Below are 17,510 nucleotides of genomic sequence, written 5' to 3' on the forward strand. Positions count from 1 at the left end.
GCTACATCAGCTCATCCTTCAACTGGAGGCTTTTGCTTCTCTTACCCCGGGAGCAGCCTAGGTTCCACCCACCATGGCAGGGAAGTGCCTTTGCATGTAAGCAAGTCACAGAAGACTTGAAGTTTGTAAGAAACTCCTCCTCACTGCTGTGATGCCCCAATTCCTCACACCCTCTGATGTACTGACGTGTACAATAGCAGGGAGGTGCAATCAGCAAGGCCCAGAGAATGTGGAAAAAACAACATTTTAAAGACAAGAACAGTTTTTTTCCCCTCCCCATCTAATTGAAGAACTTTTTTTTGTGCTCAGCTTTACTGAGAATAAGAGCCCACCGCATTTCTCCATGTTCTAATGGGCACATGCAAAGGAAGAGGCAGTGAAGGTGGACAAGGAGCCTGAGCCACCCTGATTTCAGGAACACTGAGCTGCTTCCTTCAGGGATACAGTCTGAGACCCACACTGCTGTGCCAAGATACTCATTTTAAGGCCATTCATACTCAGGGATACTTATTATTACCAAATATATCAGAAGCCTACAGGAACATATTCAAGTCTCTCAATAAACAGGAAGGACAGATTTTGTGCTGTTCATTTCCCCCTACAAAACGCTCATTTCAGCAAAGAAATTTGAACATTTACAACACAAAATACTGAAACGTAAAAACAACAGTTTACTTTTTCCTTCCTCTCAGCCTTTTTTTTTTTTGTAGCATCTTAAAAAATTACCTCATTAATTGGCCTCAAGGAGGATCACCATTCACAAGACAATTAAACCCTGGGGGTGGGGAAAAAAGAAACAAGATAAAGTACTGAGCTTGAGTACTGCTTTGCATCACAGCAGGCTGTGGGAAGGGGGCTGCATTCATTTTCTGCAGCTCTGTGTCCACCGATCCCCAGCTTGCTTGCTCAAAGTGGAAATAATTCCTGTTTCTAAAGGATTTTGACTTCATTCCCTTCGCTTCCTCACCGGGGTCACAGTAAGTGTGGTAGGACCTTAAGGACAAAGAGAGGAAAATAAATAAATAAGAGCAGGCAAGGACAATCGCAGAGCAGCCAGCATTAATGTCACCATATAAAGGGTCTGTCAGCATTTCCATTAGAAACTCCTATTTTCAAAGGTTTATAACTTGGCCATAAAATTTCACTCTGAGCAGCAGCTGGAAACTTGGCAAACAAAATCTCACTCAGCCTCAATTGATTTTTCTTTTCTTTCTTCCACCGTCCCCCCACCCACCTTCATCCTATGTCTTTTCTCTCTCTTTTTTTTTCCCTCCTTTTTCTCCTTCTCCCAGAGGGTGTTTGGTTGGTTTAAGTGTGATGGCAGAAGAGAAGCACCCTGACACATGCTGCCTGATGCTCCAGCTCTGCTTGTGTTTTGCCTCTTCTGCTCCCTGCTGCCATTTGCTTTGTTTATAGGGCTGCAGTCTTTTGAGGGATTTGCCTCACTTCCAGATATTTGAATTCCCAGATCTTTTAAGGACAGAGCTCTACTTTGGGCTGACTGCAAGTACCATGCATCGATATGCCAAAGCTCCCCAGTGTCAGGACAGCTGAGTTAGAAACAGCAAATGTCTTTTCTCCTGGTCTCTGCTGGTTTTGACCCACCGACTCCCTTCTCCTGCTATAGGAAGAGTTCACCTACACGGGATGTTTAAGTGAATATGACAGCAGATATCCCGTCTGACACTTGAGACTAGAGTGGAGACTAAAGCATGATGCTGGGCAACTGGAACTCAATGGCCAAGGTGGGTGGACCTGGCATGGGCTGGGGACACATGGCAAATGTTGAACAGCAGGAAGGCAGCTCTGTAAGGGTAAAGAGTGACTTGAATTAAACACAGTTTGCCCTGGTACGAGCCACTCCCGCAACTGCAGCTGCAAATATTCACAAATAAAGATGGGGAGAGGAAGGAGAGAGAGACACAGTGTCATCAGACAGGGAGATGTAGGAAGAAATCCCAGTAAAGGCAGGTTTTAAGGTGTAGCCAAGCAAACAAATATTGAGAAAGCAGAGTAAAGAAACTGAAGAGCGAGGCACAAAAGGCTGAGAGTTCAGGTCCAGAAACATCCCAGTGTTTGAGATGCCTCTCGGAACTGCCTGAGTCAGCAATAAGGAGCTGATGACATGGAGGTAGTGGCCTCTACCATGAGATTCCAGCCCCAGTCTGTGGTGGTAAGAGCACAAACTCATATACAAAGTAAAATTAGTGAGGAAAAAGGCAAAATGTACAGTCTGAATCTTCAGCAGTGCATACTGGGGGGTTGAAGTGTCGTGCTCATCCTTGCACACTGGGAGTTGAACCCCTCTCTCTCTCCCCTGAATGTCACAATATAAAATCTGCTGGCCAAAAGGAGGTGACAAGACCAAAAAGAAACAACTGCAGTGCTTGGATTCAGGCTATGGATTGCCTGAAATATCCACCATGCTCTATTTTTTACACTAATCTAAACAAAATAAACAATTATATTAGAAAGGCACGAGAAAATTACATCAATACAGAAGTAGCCTCTTGATACTGTGATCTCATTTTTCAGGCTCCGCACACAGAATTTGCAAGACATCTCCCTCTGCTTTCTTTTTTTTGCACATACTAAACCACTTAAGCAATTTAGGGCAGTGTTTCTGTCTTCCTCTAAGCATTTCATATTTCTGCGTCAAACATGAGAAGTGAATTAAGATGCACACGGCTCAAAACTGAATCCAAGTTTTTTCAGAAATCCAGATTTAGAGTTTTTTGTTGTTGTTTTTTTTTTTTTTAACCCAAATTCCATACAACCACAACTTTGTCCATGACATAAGAAGTATTTCTACTTGCTTGGACACTTGGGTTTTATCCAACAGAACACACAAGCTCATATAACTTAAATTCATGTGTCTCAATTATCCCACAAACAACCAAACTAACAACATCTATCCCTTGGAAAAAATGCTGTAAAAATTGGTACTTTAAAGAAAATAAAAATCAGCATCAAATTAGACAGGAAGCCAAATTTAGTTTAAAATCCTACCCTTACATCTCTCTCAGAGTAAGTAAGCTCAGCAAATGCTTGTTTTCCTCTCTTAGAGTAGCGATGTCCCCTAGCAGCAAAAGAAAGGGCAAGCAAATAAAATGTTGGGAGAAAACTGGGGCTGCAAGGATGCTCACAGAAAAAAGAAGAAGCACAGTAATTAGAAGGACTTAGGGAAACAGTTACACCATCCCATGGAGTAAGAGATCAAGTGGAAAGGAGAGGAACTAGGAGAGACTTTGTTTTTGATGTTTTTAATTGATGCAATGCATGGTTGATGCCTGAAGATTTGCTACCAGTTTTGTTATTCTAATTAGTGAAGTGTACAGACAGGCAAACCGACATCAAAACCCTGATCCATCGCAGCAGACCTCAGGCAGCTTCAGTGGCAACTGAGGAGATGCGTAAAGCACTGTGACACCAAACACCTACACCGAAAAAAAAAAAAAAAGGATTTATGGGCTAGCATGCAATACTGGCAGGGAGACCATCCCTCACTGTGGGACCACGGCACCTCTGGTGAGCTCTAACTGCAGCAGCAGGCATAAGGCTGAGCACGACGAGCACAGACACAGGGCTACTTGCTTAAGCCTGCTCTTAGATTTCTTTTCCCCCCACAGTGGTTCACGAATATGTTTGATATGTAGATGTAGATTTATATCAGTTAAGATAGGCTAAGTAAAGTTACCGGTTAAGAGAGGCTAAAGAGAAGTATGGTTAGGGATTAGAGTGTGATGATAAATGATAATACGCTTTTGTAATTAAAGCAAATCCTGTGTTAAAAAGGACTGGAGTCTGTTTGACTGGTAAATAGGGTTTTGGGTCTATTTACAGTCCAACTGCACTTTTACACTGCTGAGTCTCTCAGCCCCAGTAGATCATTTGACTGTGCAATGAGGATGTTTTTCCATTTTCTTAGCTACTCTTTACTTAGGGCACATCCAGGTTTCTCCAGGACGGGTTTTTTCTTTGTGACCACTACCCACGCGCGAAGTTGGGCTTGGAAAGTGTGACCTAGTTCTGTAACTACTTGGCCTCTCTAACCCTCACCTGCCTCTGTTTCCCCACAAAAACTGCCCATGAAACACCCTCCCGACAGCATCACTGCTCCTGGTGCAGGAGAAGGGCAGCACAAAAACAAGCAACGCACAAGGAGCAGCAGTGCTGGCATTGCCCCTTAGGGTATTCTGCCCTACGGTTCACAAAATGGCTGCCCAGTTATAAAAAAAAACACTGATGAGGGATTTAAGTGCATCAGCAGTACACACGCAAATACTTATATATACAAAAAATAAACTTGGATATAGCTGGGTCTATATCACAGTCCCAAGTAAACAACTTGAGCCATTGCAGCTATCAAGGAAGCTAATCTCTGTATCATATCACCCCAATTACCAGCTTATTATTTCTTCTGCTTCCATTTAGAGATGGATTTACCAGTTTGATAAAGCATATGCCAATTTTAAAATAGGAATTGAGGCTATGCACACCACATATGAAAGCTGGACCTGAAAACAATTTTTTTTACTTTGTAGTTTGGAATTATTACAACTTACATTTGGAATTATTTAAAAAAAAAAAAAAAGAATGTAATTTTTATAATCTTCCTTCCTCTTTTTCTTCCTCTTTCTTTTTCTTCCTCTTCCTTTCTTCCTTCCTCTTTCTTTTTCTTCCTCTTTCTTCCTTCCTGTCTTCCTTTCTTTTTCTTTCTTCCTCTTCCTTCCTTCCTTCCTTTCTTTCTTCTCCAGAATAACCCTTTTTCTTTCCTCAAAACCTTAATCTCTCTGCTCTCCATGAACAGTATTTCCCTCAACTAAATACCACCATGTGCCAAACACATCCTTCTGAGGAATCCTTTAGACCACTGCTAACGAACCACAGAATATCTGGGTGGTTTTATTCTCTCTGGATTCAGGCTGGATCATTGTAGGCCATTCCAACATTTACCCTGTAGCTTTATCAAGACTTCCACCAGTGCTCAGCACAGGAGCGTGCTCACCCAAGCCTGAACACATACCAAGTTACACATGCTTGTGGGTGTATGCACATGAACACACACAACACATTCTCAGGGGGTTATTAACCATCTTTTCATTAAAGTCCCTAACTTATTTGATGCAGTCTGATAATTACCTCACAGTATACTGATACAGAAAGAATGGGGTTGCCTGACAAGATTGCTTACAGTGGAAACAGGAACACTGTGACCACAAAGACCAACAGAGAGCGCAAGAAGGCAATGATGAATTTCAGGCTAAGGAATGTCAGGTGACTCACCTTCGAGCAGCCAGACAGGCAAAGAATCGCCCAGAGTTATCTGAACTCTGTGAGACACACTGTAGAGATGGAACCTTATGGCCACAACTGCACAGTGCTACCTTCTCAGCCTGCAGTTCCATCTCCCCCGTCCCCCAGGCAAGAAGCCTTCAAAGATGTAACACCATTCACTTACTCAGGGGAAATTCTGCATTCCCAAAAATGCAGATCACATGAAATTCCCTCCCAAAACAGAAAGTTCACAGGGTCCCATGCCACCTATAATTTTAAACACACACAAAAAAAGAGCAGGAGAACACAGCTGTATTCACCAGCACAGATTATGGTAATTTTAAACAAAAAGGCCAACCAAACACACTATGGACATCCACACATACAGCCTATTGCAGGTGCAAACCTACAGGCCATTAAAAAAAAATTCTAGCCTTTAGAAGACATCTTTTGACTAACATCATCACCTTACGACACTGCACTTATGTTGTGAATCATCTTTCCCAAGAGTTATGCTCTTTCTCTTCATCTCTTCCCTGTCCCCCACAAATGGGATGCCTAAAACTTTGAGCATTAGCTGTCACCAAACCTACGATCATCTGTGGCATGGCTAAAAACAACATTAATGATGCTGCTTTCCATACTTCACTGAATTACTACAGACTCCATGAAGAGTTAACCTTCTTTTCTAGAAATGATGTGTAACTAGGCTTGTGTGGGAGTCTACTACATTCACAGCCACAGACAGGTTACATGTGCCATCAGAAAAAAAAACTACATTCCCTAATAACCAAATGTGCAGCGAAAGTGTTTACTTTCAGCACTATGGCTGAAGCAAGGCACTGGTTATTAAGTGATAATTTTGTACCCCATATGGACACTGCTGAGACCCAGCACCACACACACTTACCATTCCAGGTCCAGGAGCAACCTGTGTGAAGATGGCTGTGCAGGAAGATGAAAAGTTACCAAAGGATAAGTAACTTATTTCAGATCTCGATGCATTTGCAAGAGAAATTTAAAGCTAGGAAGCAGCTCCTATTTCCTCCTTAACACAAAAGAGGTCTGCAGTTTCTAAAAGTAACCCATAAAAGATGCTGGGAACTAACCTTGGAGCAAGGGTTCCTTCTCCAGCTATTGCTATTTGTTTGTCGTGCCAGCAGAACGGGTGGTGAGGAAAGGCAAGGCAGAGATACTCCAGTGCTTCAGCATCCTTCAGAGCAGCGAGGGCTTTGCAAACTGCCTTAGCCAACTTAATTAATGGAGACGTACATAGGGGCAGTAATTTAGGTGTGGGTTTATGGATGGCTAGATAGATGCAGATATCCTCACAGTATGCTTGCATATAAATATATATATTTATATATGTATATATATAGTCTTCAAGACAGATAAAATGCACACAGCTGTTAGCAGCTGAAGCAGGCCTTAATTACACTCAGGTTGTCATGGTAACATCTGACAAGCTTTGCCTTCCTGGATAGGAACATTTGCCCTCTTGGAGTTTCAGCATACCAAGAGAGAGGTTCTAAGGAAAATTAGAATAAATCACAACTTTCCCTGCCCTTTGTGCTTTCCTGCCAAGGCAAAAAGGGCTGGGAAACAGCATCGCTCCACAGGACTGACACATCAGAACAAGGCACAAGTAAAATGGTACAGGAATATAAAGGATGCTGGCACTTAAATTGCTTTGTTTTGCTGAGAACTAGCACCCACGTATCCAGCCTAACTTCTCAACGTATTCTTTAGCATATTTTATATATATATATATATACATACAGCCCAAGCATGTATAAGACATCATTAATGTCATTAAGTTTGGTATGTGAAATTATTAGTGCTAACACTTGAGCTTTTATTGATAACATTCAAGCTGACTGAACGGAGAAGGATGTTACTCAATTTAGCCATCATCTTGCATCAAACCAGTGACAGGAAGGGAACTTCGGTCTGTTCTAACTACAAGTCCATACTCTGATTACGGACAGTTAAACATGCAGTTACTGATGTCTCAGAACTTCCAAATAAATTCTGCCTTTTGGTTGATGGAATAACATTTAAAAAAGCACTGGAGAAAACAAAACAAAAAATCATATAGTTGTGGAATTCATTCAGAAATCACTTGGGCTGTTTATTTCAGCAGCAGCTTACTGAGAAAAGACTAAATAGTTAAAACAAACCCTCTTGGAGCAGAGACCTGGAAAGGAAGTGGCAAAGCAAATTCTTGCCTTTTTCTGTTAGAACCAAACAATTCCTTGTTTTCCCTTCAAATGATTTGCAAAAGTAATTACTCCTATGAAAAAGATGTGCAACATCCTCCCTTTTTTATTTTTTCCCTCCCTTAACATGCCTTAAAGAACAGGAAAAAACATCCAAGCAGATGAATATATCTTATCTCTCAAGCACCACACCCTGGGACTGCTTTAATTCATCTGGCTCACCAGCACATTTTCCTGAATATTTGGCAAAAAAGCAGCACCATGGTGTGCTACTCCAGAGGTAAGTGTCCAGCTGGCGAGAGTGGTTTCAACAAATTTGGGCAGCCTATAGTGGGAGTCTATGTTGGGGGCTTCTTAAGGAGGTGACAGCATTAGTCAACCTACACTTCTTTTGTAGGCAATGGAGACCCACAGGCCCAGGGGAAGGGGTTTGTCCCTTTTCACAGGGCAGCCCCTTGGGCAGGGACAGCTGACTTGCAGACATCAGAGGTCAGAGGAGATGGATCTCCTCCCAGGGCTCCACAAAAGCCAACAAGCACACAACAAGTGAGCGCACGAGGGGCAGCTCTGCTTAAATCACTCAGATGTGGCTCAAGTCTCGCCTCCCTCTCACACAAAAGGATGTTAGCAATGCACAACTCCTGTGTTTGTACAGCAGGCCTCCAACCACTACTGTAATACATCTAAGAAAGAAGAACTGAAAATCCTAATGAAAGCAAATTTGCATACAAATGAAAGTTATTTTTGTATGCACTATTCCCCCACCTCCAGTTTCGTTCTCTTCTCAGAACCTCAAGGATGCATAAGACAGGAGGAATTACTGCTGGACAGAAACTTTGTTTCTAATTCCCACTGAGAAGACACAGCAACATTTCTCATGAAACACACTGGGCTCTACTGATGCATTTTACTAAATGGGGGAAAGAAAAGATTTGTCATTTTTGTAACTTGAAGAAGGGGGAAAATATTGTTTCAAAGTAAAAAGTCTAAATGTTTTATTTCAGAAAACCAAAGGAAAAATGAAGAAAGGGATAATCCCTCTGGGATTCCCCCAAAATTTCAGAGGGCACAATGCACAGCAGCTTTTATTAAGAGATGACTTTTACATTAAAACCTCTTTAAACCCAAAATTATTTGAGAACGTCTTTTTTTTTTTTTTTTTTTTTTTTCCAACTGAGCACTGAATGTGTTATTTTGAAGGCTTCTCACATATTAACTAGGAGCATTTTGCACCATCCTTTCCTAGGAACTCATGTTTCTAACTTCCATTCCTCCCTTCCATCCCTCCCCACCCCCACTTTAATTTTATTATTATTTTTTCTTTCATTTCATAAGCTCTCAGCTTTTTAATATGAGAGCCTTTTATTTCTATAAAACTGCAGCTGCTTTCATTTAGTTTTATGGATTTAATGTATTTAGAGGTTCCAAGAGAAGCTTGGAGCTGGTGGTATTATCCAGACGTTTGCTGCTTAGTGCCTTTTCTAATGACAAGACTTATCTGATTCAGAACATTTCATATCTGTAGAAAAATTAATTCTCTCTCCCCTTGTCTTTAGGCCTCAAGATTTAATTTGTTCAGGGGATTCTTTCATGCACTTTTTTTTTTCCCTTTGCAGATACCCTGATGACTTACTTCCAATGCTGAAGTTGTTCTTCCTGCTGGCATTTGAGTCTGAACCATTTGCAACTTGGTACTTATGTGTCTTCCCCTCACCGAGGCATTTGAGCTCCTTTTGGCATCTAATGTATTTTATCCCCCTGCTCTGTGTTGTAGAGGTTGCTATTCTCGCCATGTTACATACGCGGAAATGAAGCAAAGAGGGAACCAGAACTTATATCTACAATTGATCCGTATTGATTTCCATATGAATTACACATCTAAAATACTCTCTTAAATGTAACTTTAAGTGATTTACCCAAGGTCAAACAGGAAGTTTGCTAAGGAGTAGAAGCGAATATTGGCGTGGTGTTTAAGGACACCATCTTTTCTATCGAAATACCTACCACTCTACTGTGCGATGCTCCTGGAGGTATCATTTACGGCAAGCCAAAGCAGCACGTCCATCACAGAAAATTGGTCAATGAATTGCTGAAGCTTCTCTGGATGCTGGCCTCAAAGTTGAAAAGCAAAATTTAAGGCAGTTCTGGAGGTGGACAGCACATGAGGCATCCTATCAACACCTACAAAAACCCAGATTCTTTTCATGGGTTTAATCGTTAGGCACAAATATCCATGGCTTAGTCCTCTCAGAGTAACCTTTGGACAGCAGCAGGATGCTTGGCATGGGCCAAGACTTTGAAGCAACTGAAATGCTGATTTAGTTACCACTTGCTATTACTCCATCACCTATGCAGCGCAGAAGACTGTACCTGTTCACAAGTGCAGTTATTATCCACATCTATTTTTCCCCATTTCACCTCTCTACTTTTTGTCCTCTGCCATAACTCCTGAGGACCTTTAGAAGGCCTCACACTAGCCTTCCTCTTCATCCCATCTATTAACCTGATAAGCAATGAAAAAGTTCATTGCAATATTCATCCATCATTTTTAGGCTTTATGGTTAATATCCTTTAATACATTTATGGGGAATTCACACCTTGCAGAAGCACCACTTCTAACCACTTACTTGGTTAAACTCTTCCTGCATTCTTCTTACAATATTAAGAAATAAAGTGGAGACAGTGGAGACTTCTTATGAATACATCTCAGATATTTCTTCTGCCCACCCAATTAAGAAAAATCGCCACTACATAAAGATTTAAGCCTTACTGGTTCTGCAGTCCAAGCCTGAAATTGGGTATATTAAAGCTAGAAAATAAAAGGAGTTAAGTAGATTTTAATTTAAATTTCTGAATTTGTTTACAAACACAACATTGAGGAGAAGAAAAAAAATAGAAAGCCAACCCTAAATTAAACTTTCTTCAAAATAACCAAAACTTTACATCTATCTTAAGCTAACTGTGTCCCCTCCTTGACCTGCTTCCCCTTTGAATGGTGCCTTTCTCTTTTTGAAGAGAGGACAAACTGAAACAAGACCAAGACTTGAACTGGGGGGTGGCAGGGATAGGGACTGAATTTGGAGGTCAGAAGATGGAAAATGGAAACAACATGAGAAATTTCTCTGCCATCAAGTGTCTTAGAAAGCTAAGTTTCAAAATATTAGGAACAGAAGTCTAAGGAGGGAATGCATTCTCTTTCTTTTTTTATTTTTTTTCCCAATGTCTTTAAACAAAAGGAAGTAAAAGGAAATAAAACTTACATGCCAAAATCATCTCTACCCCTTTAAATGCTCAGGTTTATGACACATTTTAATAAAAGCAAGAGAAAAAGATTTGGTATTCCTTCACTGAAGAACAAAATCACAGAAAATACCTTCAGGTATACACACTATTAGGAGGCTAAAGGGCACCCCCAAACTCCGTTATATGCATTCCCATGCATCTACTTTCAAGGCTTTTGATGGAAAAACTCATAAAAAGGCTTCATGGCATCAGGTTATAGAGGCAGGGCAGTTACAACCACTTGTGCCACCATCCCCAAGACATGGGGACGAACAAGAGGTGGGTGTAAGGCTGGCTCTGTGCTTCCCTCCAGAGTGTCACACTGGCATTAAATACATCCTATGCCCCACTGAGGACTGAAAATCATGCTAGGTGCTGCAGAGGCAGACAGCAGCTTTAAGAGCTCACAAGCCAAAAGAGGAGACAACAAGCAGCTATTTTAGGATGAAGCCGTACAGGTCAAGCAAAAACTGAAGTGGGAAACCAAATCTCAGCTTCTCTGCGCAAAGGGGTTTTGGAGCAAGGCGTGGAGCAGAGCTGGCGGCTCTTTAGCTAACTTCATGGGGGCACCTCCTCTTCACACACAGGTCTGCAGAGGAGCTGCAGAAGGAAGAGCTGTCCCCTCCCCAGGTGTCTCTGGAGCCATAAAAGCCAGGGACTGACTGTTCTCTAGCTTCAAAATGAGGCATGTGGACATCCCTGCTGGAAACCCATCCCCACTAAAGTAACCTCAGGCCAAAGCTCTGCAGTTCTCTTGGGCAGGGTTGGGAGGGAGGGGAGCTTTTTTTTTTTTTTTTTTTTTTACACTGAGGTGATGCTTCCCCATGCCACACCACAACTCTTTGGGCTCCTGCAAACCCCTTCGCCGCTGTTTAACTCCCCAACAGGGCTGCACACTGAGCTGAACTCCGTCCGCTCCATTTCATATCCCTTCCCTTATAAACCTTTATTAAGGCTTTATGTTACACAACTAGCACCGATACAAAACTATTGCATTTAGGCTTTCGAGGCAACCAAGTGCATTAAAACTCCTTGTGTGGAATGGCAGGAACCAATTCCTCATTTTTACTGGCTGGGAACTGAACCTTAATAGGCCACAGAGCACAAAACTCATAAACCACCAGAGTAAGGGGAGGAAGAGAGGGGGGGAATCAGGAGGGGGAGAAGTTGGTGGCTGAGGTTATGAAATTATAACAGAAGAAAACAAAAGGCGTGGAGCAGGGTGCAGCGAGGAATTCTCGCCATGCACGGCAGAGTTAACCTTGCCACCGGTGCCCAGCAGCTGGAGGGGAAACAAATAAAGCAGGACCGTGCTCTCAACAAAAGCAAGCATCGCTCCTTGACACCGGCGTAGCAGCAACCTTCATCTCCAGCCCTCGTGTTCCTCGGGAGAGGCTGGGGTTTGCTGGCTCAGGCATGAGTTACCTTTGCCTAGCAACTGGCACACCGTCTGTCCATCTGTCTGTTAGCCTAGTCTGTGGTCCCTCTGTCCCAATGTGCACTCAGAGATCCTATGGCAGACTTCAGGTGGGTTTGAATGAGGATGGAGCTGAAGGCATCGATTCTCCCACTCTGATTTTGGGCAACACTGTGTTTGCACCATGGGGCATGTTCAGCCCAGACCCTTTTTCTTGCTCTGCTTCTGCAGACCCTCACTGGAATCTCTCGAGGAGGGACCACCCACTCAGGGAGCACACCTAACCCCACAGACCCACCTGGAAGGTGGTGCCAGCCGCTTCTGAGAGCACACATCTTTTCCTGCCTGGCTGTGCTGTAAAGATGCTCATTTCTGCTGACTGAAACATGTTCAGGATCCAAGAATGGTTTTAAAGACAGATGTGGGACAACGCAAGAAACCAGACAACAGTCAGAAGCTGATTTCTGCTCTCCCCAGTATGAATCAGGTGCTGTAAATTCAGAAGCAATTCAGCAGATCAGAGAGGAAAAGTCAAATCTACAACTCAGAACACTCCCCAGTTAAATAAAACTCTGCAGCCACTTACTTTGGTGCTGAGACAAGTTACTGCTGGGATTCTGCCCTACTGGGTCGCTCCGACCTGCGCCGCAATGGGCCTGGGGTGATAGTGCTTCCTGGCATAGCAGGGAGCCATTTCACTCCCTCACCCAAGAAAGGAACTTATTAGGAAATTAAACAAGCTGAAATACATGAGACGAGCCTAATAAACGCAATTGTGCTCCAGTCAGCATCAGAAGGGCTGGCTGGACTCCAGGAGTTGAGGAGTCAGTCCCTGCATCAGGGTTGCTTCAAATCAGAAGGGAAGATAATCACCCATTTCAGGCACCACAGGGATATTTACTTAGTGTGTTCTGACTTTGAAAATGGAAAAAAAAATCACAAGATATATGACAGCAGTTACCTTCCAGAACTTAAAGTTATCATAATGCCATACTTCTAATTACAAACCAGACTAGCAACAGCAAGGGCCAAGAGGAGCCAGGTTCCAACAGTAAGCAGTTTGTGCTGCAAACCTTTCCTTGAGATCCGTCTCGTGTCACATCCCAGCTGCCCATCAGGAATCCTCTCCCCTCGTCAGACTTCTCTTTAAAACCACGATTTTTTTAATTTATTTTTTTTGTCAGTACCTGCTTTAAAACAACTCATAGGAAACATGTTTCATTACCAAATCTCTGCAGACATAGGGAGAAGGGCCTGAAACCAAGGAGAGATTTCCCCCTCCCATCACCTGCGTCTAGAAATATTTTCCCACTCGAAAATAAAATGTCTTCTGTCTCCTGGGAGGGAAGTCTGAACAATACAGGGAGGTTGCTGCACAGGTCAGTGCTTGGGATGTACCAGGCCATGGGAAATGAGAGCCATGACCCAGGCTGGTGGCTGACCTAAACTAACCCAAAACCAGCGCTGGTAGGAGGGAGACCACCAGCAGCTGCTTTCACCCTGCCGGTTTCCTAGGGCAGCACCAAATTTTCTCATCAAAAACAAAAACTCCACCTTTTTGTAGAGAGAGGTTTTTTTTTTTTTTTTTTTTTTTTTTTTTAACATTTTTAACGACACCAAATTCAACTGAAATGAGCTACTTTGTTATCACACAGCTCATTATCGATTGCTAGCTGAATGTTCTCGGCAAAACCGGGACGAGCAAGAGTAAACCTTACATAAAAAGCATGGTCCTATTGATCACAGCCACCGCCACTGGCCCTCCACCGAAGCAGCAACCAGCTCCTTTAATAAAAACGTAATCCTCCAATAGAGAGGAACCCATCTGCCTTCCAATCCACTCCACATCACGCTCTTCCGAGCGGTCTTGAGAGAGAAAGCAGACCAGTCCACCCCTCCGATACAACACTATTACTATGCAGTGACACCACCACGCTTGATTTAAGTGCATCTGGCATTTTCAGGTGTAATGCCTGAAGCAATAATACTAAAAAACCAGAACAACACTAGTTGCGCCCTCTGGGAGTTGCATGTGTGTGAACTAAGTAACTTATGGAGTTCCTATTTCCATAGTATCAAGCGCTTTACGTTCTGTAAGGTATTTATCCTCCTACCACCCAGGGGAAGGAGAGGCCAGTGCTGCTCCTCTCCTTTTCCCAGTGCTTCCTCAGATTATCTTTTCCTATTGTGTGGAAATCGGAGACCTGAATCCCGGTGTGGGCTTGAGGCCAAGGGGCTTGGTCGGGGTCCTGCAGAAGGTTGTTGGGGGGGCTGAGAGATGTCTGCCACCCCAGTCATAGGGCAGACCCCGGGCTCTGCTGGAAGCCATCTGGTCGAATGGAGCAGGATGATGATAGCACTTGTCCGAGGATATGGGGACTTCTGCACCCATTTCTACTGCTACAAAATGTATCCAGCTCTCTGCAGATGCTGTTTGCATTTACCCTTACCACCACCTCACTGCCGTGTCACTGCACACTTTTGGGATGAACATTGGGAAAAGGGGACCCAGAAGCCCCCAGTCTTATTCTGAATGCCATAAGAAGTCCCTCATCCTCTCATTGTCCTTGCCTTGCAGGATTTGGGCTGACACCTTGGAGGCTCTGCCCCCAAGATGTTCCTGGAGAGGATCCTTGGTGATCCCTTCTCATTCCCCATTCTCATCACACTCTCCTCAGCCCTACCTTAACACTCCTGGAGCCCATTTCAGAACAAGGACCAGGGCAATGTGCACATGCATAGATTCAAGCTTGCTTTTCGGGTCAGAACCAAGCTGCTTGGATTCAGCAAGCAGAAGAGGTTCAGGAGACAACAGGGGGGTGTATGAAGAGGAAGGACCAGCTTCTGATCTCGCACAGAGCAAACAGGCAGGGAGATACATGGACCGGTGGAAGCACACAGTGATATGCAATTGTGCAAGGGGACACATGGAGCAGGGGAGCCACCTGCCCTGCAGTGGTAACTCAGAAACAAGCCCAGTTTCCTTCCCATATCATCCTGCAGGAGCAATTCCAGCCAAGTGAGCAGAACCACAGCTCCACCCTAAAAGGGCTGAGGGGATGGAGCAGGAGCCATCGAGCAGGATTCGATCCCCTCCAGGCACAGCCTGCACCCTCAGGCGACAAAGGACACACATAGCCCCTACGCGGCCGCGCGATGCTGGGGACTACGGGGCCTCTGCTCAGCAAGCTGAGGAGTTAATAGAAGCAAAACAAATCCCCTTTATTTGCCTCGGGGTCAGGGGTCAGTGTAAGTAAATCATTAATTAACATGCTGGCGCCTCAGTGCTATTGACAGGGTTTTGTGTACACAGTGGGACTGTGGCACCCCCTGCAATTAAGCAGGCAGTGAACTTTCCTCCTCCTGCTGTCTCTCGCTCGGCTCAAGCAGGCTCGCTTACTCCCCTGTCCTCATCCAGGTCTTCTCCCTGCCTTCCCTACCAGCCACCCCCATGCTCATGTTTCTTTCCTGCTCAGCAGAGCTATCTGCAGAAACCAAGCCTCATAATTTTGTTGCTTTTCAACTTCTCGAAGCACCTCCTCCTTTAAAACACCTGACTGGCTATGAATTCATCAACATTTATATATATATTTCACCTCCACACTCAGGTAAAGCTGCCCCTACAGCCTCTGAAGAGCTCACGGGTGCCTGGTGATAACTCAAACACTACAGTGTCTCAAAGGGAAAAAAATTTCTTCCTCTCACAGCCCTAGATTTTAATAAAGTCTGGGATCCCAACATGTTACTAATGGCACCTGGATTTTATTATTTTTTTTTTTCCTAATCAAAGGTCTGTTGACAGCCTTATTTCCATACCAGCTGGGAAACTGCCATATAAAAAGCAGTCATCTCAGACTCCATAGTCACAGGCACTCTTAACAACCAGACAGCATCCGTGGAGCTGCTGGGAAACGTGTCTTACACTTCTTTGCAGATGTGTCTGCTTGTGTTTGGTTGCTCTGGGGTCCCTTTTTGGAAAGGTCTTGACCTGCTCTCTGAAGGTCCCGTAACACTGGGACTGACTGCCTCACAGCTACATTATGGTCAGATCAAGGCTGGCTACAACACTGAACTTTGAACTGGAAACTCAGCTTGAAGCCCAAGATTGGGGTTCATCATTCCCAAACCCAGAACTTAACATCTACTTGTCTTACACGTGACAGCCCAAACTATAAGTGAGACCATCTTGGCCAAATCCTAACGTATGTTAGTGCAGCTCCTAATCAAAAACAATTACAGAAGCTCTGATCCACTTAAACACATTTGAAGCAAAAGCACCCGGACAGCTACCTTCCTCTGCTCCTGAAGCATCATCAGTTCAGTGTCATCTTAGTCTTTGACATGCCTTTCACATAAGGTAGGAATGACAATGATAAGCATGTGCTTAGCACAGCAGGCCTTCCGACAACTTGCCTCCCCACAACCCCTGCAAAGGGCTATCACATCAACTTGATTCCCAGCGCTGCCACACGCAGGCTTGAGGAGAACAGGAAGGGGAAGAACTTGGCTGAGCATCTCCAGGAGCTGTGCAAGGGCTAAGTGCTTTGCTCAAACAAAAGCAAAGCACTTTGCAGCACCTTAGCTATTACTGCCTAGTATGACCACGAGGATTCAGGTAACTCATAAATCTGCTTAGTTGCAAAGATTAAATGCCAAAATGTCAGTAAATTTAAAGCCACCTCCAATGCACTAGAGACAACTGAAAGCTCAAGTTCTTTCAGTATGATGATGCCCTGTCCCAAGCCACCCCTGTCCCCCTCCCTTTACACCCAGTTACTCCCCTTTTGTCCTTGCATGCTACTACAGATAAAAGAGTTGTAACCTCCCCACGTACACATCTAGACGCTAACAAAATTTCCCTATGCAGCACTCTTGTGGATCACACATCCTGAAATTTCTGGTCTTCAGGACAAAGACTGAAGGAATCAACACTTCACTCCTCTTTCAGAGCATCCCACTGGTATTTTTTGTCTTTGTCTTTCAGAATCCAGTTCACAGCCCTTGCGCTAGTTACATGAAAACGCCACCCTGTACGGTTCCCGAATCCAATGGATGTTAAAAGAAGAAAGCTGCTAGCAGCCAAATTAACAGCACATAATTAGTCTCATGCATAAACCTCTTAAAAAAGTACAGGGCACTTGGTGTCAAGATCAGACAATTAACTTTGTCAGAGCACAGGAGAACGTGCTGAAATGCTTACATTTGCAACGTAGTATTAAGTCTGCAATTCTCACCGGGCCTCCTGTGAGTAAATACTCTAGGTCAAAGCCTTGACAGCCTTATTTAGATTTTGCTCACTTAGTGCAGGCTCTGCT

General features: G+C 43.8%; 1 protein-coding gene across 14 annotated transcripts in view; it reads right to left on the bottom strand.

Annotated features, from left to right (window-relative positions):
* CELF4 (CUGBP Elav-like family member 4) overlaps positions 1 to 17,510 on the bottom strand; it is a 703,073-nt gene that overhangs the window by 569,030 nt on the left and 116,533 nt on the right. The gene's annotated exons all lie outside the window — the stretch shown is intronic.

Source organism: Anser anser (genome assembly GCF_964211835.1).
Source record: "Anser anser genome assembly, chromosome: Z".
Taxonomy (NCBI): domain Eukaryota; kingdom Metazoa; phylum Chordata; class Aves; order Anseriformes; family Anatidae; genus Anser; species Anser anser.